The following is a 4,595-nucleotide window of genomic DNA, read 5'->3' as shown; positions in this document are numbered from 1 at the left end:
TTTTGCTATGCTGATCCGGGTCCGGCAGCTGGTTTCTGGGGCAGGATCAGAAACTGCGCAGAGATGAAGCTGCGCTCCGTTTCTCTGCGGCTGAATCACTCGGTCAAGCGTAGGAAATCACTTCCGGAAGATATTATCAAAATAAAAGCCTCATGTTTCAGGAAATAAGCAGACCCGCCTCTGAGTTGTCTCATCTTTGTCTAGTACGTGTTATATTCATAAACACGTCAAATTTTTGTTGTTGTTTTGTTTGTTACTCTGTGTAACATAACACGAGAAAAAAGAAGATAAACCTGAAAGTTTTGCAGCACATCAAGACATTGTTACTGCAGAAACCTAACTGAACCTCCCAGGTGGACTCTTTGAAAGAAAATATCTCTGAAATGCAAAAAAAAAAAAAAAAAAAAGTCCAAAAAGCTTAAAGCCAATATATATATATATATATATATATATATATATATATATATATATATATATATATATATATATATATATATATATATACATACAGTCTGGTTATTATATGCACACTACAGTTGTAGTAGTTTTACAGGTGGGGAGTTATAGTTGTGTGTTTTGAAGAAGGTATTTACATCCTAGAAAGGCTACAAGTTCTTCATCCCACAGTCTGCTATTTCAGATCCCTGAGCAAAAGCCTTAGCCCCATAATGCTCTCCAGGTACAGCCCAGTGGTGCTGCCTAAGGGAAGGGTTAAATGCAGAGGACACATTTCATTGCAATGACAAATAAAGATGATTATTATCATTTTGAGGATTGGTGGCCTTGTGGTTAGGGAAGAGTGCTTTTGTCCTGAGAAGGCTGCAAATTGTCAGGTTCAAATTCCCCACAGTCTGTCGTTTTGGGTCCCTGAGGAAGACCCTTAGTCCCAGAATGCTCCCCTAGGTACCTGAGTAGCAGCCCACTGCACAGGAATGGGTCAAATGCAGGGGCCAGATTTCAATGAAATGTCCAAAAATTGGAATTACAAATAAAGATGATGATTATTATTTTTTGAGGACTGTGAAGATGGACCACACAAAAGAATCAGACGAAAAAAATAGTTTCAAGCACACAAATCGATGCATCTTAAATATGTTTCTGATCATTATTAGTATTTTCTCTAAATATTTTTTATCTGAATGAAATACAATAATGTTCCTAATAAAATAACTATTTTAACATACTTCTGTTATTCTAAAACCAGGATAATTATATGTGAGATTTAGCTGTGAAATACGAATAATGCTGTAACAGCATTCCCCTTGGGTAATTATGCATCATAACTAATATATCTATACCAGGGGTCACTAACATGGTGCCTGTGGCCACCACAAGTAGTCTCTTAGGACTACTTGTGGTGGCCACAATCCACCAGTGAGCAGCATCTAAAACTTTATTTTATTCTGTTACTCTTCCTGTTTATTCACACTTACATTTATATACATTTAAAAATGAAAATAACTACAACAAAGCATGAAAATTTTATTTTACATAAAGCCAAAAGGAACTCTGACTCTTCTACTTCAAAAGTCAGTACTGGTAGCCCACCGTATCACACAACACCAATGAAGTAGCGCTCAGTTTCAAAAAGGTTGGTGACCCCTGATCTATACAATTCAAGTTCTATGGTATGGACCAGAGACCTGTCTAGGGTTTACCTCGCCTCTTGACCAATGGCTGCTGGAGTTAGGCATCAGCCACATGCAAACTTCATGCAGAAAGACCCCATGCCAGGAATTGAACCTCTTGCTTTAGTTAACCTTTATTGCATTGTTTTAATCATTGTTAATTACATTTTTACTTGTATTTACTCACAAGCAGCTGAAACTAAAGTGAGGATCTTTTATATAAGTCTGTGGTGATACCTAAAAATAAGATAAAGGTTCAAATGTAAAGAGTTTTATTTTGAAAGCAGCAGGATATAACTTCCTGTGATGTGTGATGACCATGTGGGCAGCAATGACTCCTATCATGAAATTATAGCCACTGATGACCCAGAATCCTGATGTTGGTTGATCTTTACATAGACATGGAGAAGTAGACACTGCATGGGTGTCCAAGTCTCGTCGCAGTAGTTTGAAAAACCTTTTTGAGGAAACAAATGTGAAAATGTCTCCAGTGTAAGAGGTTCTGCCCCAAGGTTTTCAGGTCAAGCTGTGTGACTGAGTTCTGCTGTGGAACCACTAAGCCTTAGCAGCATTAGACTCTTCTGTTCACATCAGATGGTAAATCAATGGATAAATAAACTAAGTAGAACACGCCACTGGCCACTTTATTAGGTACACCCTGACAGTACTTGGCAGAACAAGAACTGTCTTATAACACACATCCAACAAAATGTCACAAACATGCCTCAGAGATTCTGGTCATCATGGACTTGCTCATTTTTAATTAAATGATTTTATCAACATGTGTGTACCTTCTTGTTCCCTCTATTCTCAGAAAGTGTTTTTTGATTGTACCTAAGGTCAAGAAAGAGACGGTTGGTGAGCTAGATTTTTCATTTTGGGCATCTAAACTTTGGAAATGTCTTCCTCTGGATGTCAGACAGCTATGCTCTGGAGATGCAATGCTAAAAACACTCTAGTTTACCCTTTTTTATTTGTTGTGAGATGTATTTGTTTTAACTTTTTATCTTGTAACTTTTTTAAAATTCATCTATATATTTTCTGGTCTGTTTTGTCTGTTTGTACAGCACTTTGACTGAAGGTGCTTTACAAATAAAGGCATTATAATTATTAAAGGTATTAAGTGATGCAGCTGCAGATCTGAGGGCTGTTTCATAAAACAAAGATAAGGGATTGAGGATTTTCCCGATATCCTGGCTGAATTAAGCCTTTATTCAGTTTCATAAAAGCACTTGCACATAAGTTACCATAGCAAGTTATTCTGTGCAGCTAGCCTGGTCCAGACCAGGCTAACAGCGAAGTTTAGTTAATCCTGGTGTTTCATTTATTCATTGGTCACACTGAGCAAAAACCAATGAGTTTTATCAATTATTCTGTTTCCTTATCTGACTGTTTTTTATACATTTTATGAGCCTACATTGACACATCACTGATACATATTAGTATTCAGTCAAGTATTATTATTATTTTATGACGGTAGCCTTTATGATTATTAACTTTATTATTGTCCATGGGGGCATTGTTACTGTTAATTTGTGTTTTTGAAGGCTGCTGTTTAAGCCTTTAATAGACTATTGCATGTGCTGAGGGAATTAGACAAATGGCTGATGAAGAAGCAAAAGGTCAATAAAGTTCTGAGTTCCACAATTTTCCACTAAATTCTGCAACTCTAGAGGCGCTGTTTTGCTGACTTCGGAAAAAAAAAACATATTTCCCTCAGTGACTTAACAACTGTTAATGGAAAGAATATTATGTTATTTGATATATTATTACCATGAACAGGTAATTTCATTGCATATCAGGTATCCTTTATTAACTTATTTCAATTTATTTTAGTCTACGCTTAATGTTCTAAACGCAAACAATGTTTATATTGATAATCAGTCTTTCTATTAAAAGTTTATATAGGACTGATGTTGTTTTGCAAAATCTGTCGCTAATAAGTTGAATCCCTGTGCTGCTTTTCTTTCAGAAGTTATGGCGGGGTCAGCGAAACAGCGCCCTTTAGAGTTAAATAAATGAATAGATCAGAAAAAATGGTTTAACATTTTTTGCCATATAAGTAGCTGCAAACAAATGTGTTTTTTTCTTTATAATAGTGCCAGTTTCCTTTCTTGAGTATGATGTGCTTCAGCTCCTCATCAGCCTTCATCAAAAGACGTCGGTTGTTTGGTTTAAGGTTTGGAGCAACTCATCCATTGTAGCATCAGTGAATCTGTGATCCACCTCATGTTTTCCTGAAAAAAGCTGGGGGCGCACATTTACCTGAATTACTAAAACCTAACTTGACGTAGTCAGACCTCCTCAGTCTGGATTGGCCTTAGTGAAACGGATGAAGCCAGGATGCTCTGATCACGTTAGTTCAAGCCTTGCTTTATCTCTTATCCTAGATTTCTAAATTCTGCTTTTGTGAAACAGCCCTCTGATGCAACAGATTAGTTAGCTCCTTGATGGGAATCTTTCACCACATCCCAACATGCTCTATTGAAATCTGGAGGATTCATTGCAGTTCACTGGCATCCACTAAAGAGCAGTGAACTCAATGTCGTGTTCAAGAACCAGTTTGAGACGATTTGAGTTTTTTTCACATACTGCATTGTTCTGCCGGAAATAGCCATCATAAGATGACAGTGTGCACTGTGGTCATGAAGGCCATAAAGAAGTTGTCCACCACTCTATTACACCACCACAACCAGCCTAAACGGTTGATACATGGCAAGTTTGATCTCGTTTTGACCTTTAGAAAATCCTCTTCACCACATGGAGATGCCTCAATAAAATAATTTGCTGCCATGTGATTGGGATAATCACTATTTTAGTCCACAAGCATTTGAACAGGTGTACCTGTGACAGATAAATGTACATAATCTAAAATAAATATAATACTTACTGTGATGTGTAGTTACCTCCTGTTTGTTCATAACAACTGAAATAATCAGGTTGGTCTACTTGGATTCATACTTTGGT

Source organism: Fundulus heteroclitus, chromosome 7 (assembly GCF_011125445.2).
Source record: "Fundulus heteroclitus isolate FHET01 chromosome 7, MU-UCD_Fhet_4.1, whole genome shotgun sequence".
NCBI classification, from domain to species: Eukaryota; Metazoa; Chordata; class Actinopteri; order Cyprinodontiformes; family Fundulidae; genus Fundulus; species Fundulus heteroclitus.
Note: the sequence above shows the minus strand (reverse complement) of the source record.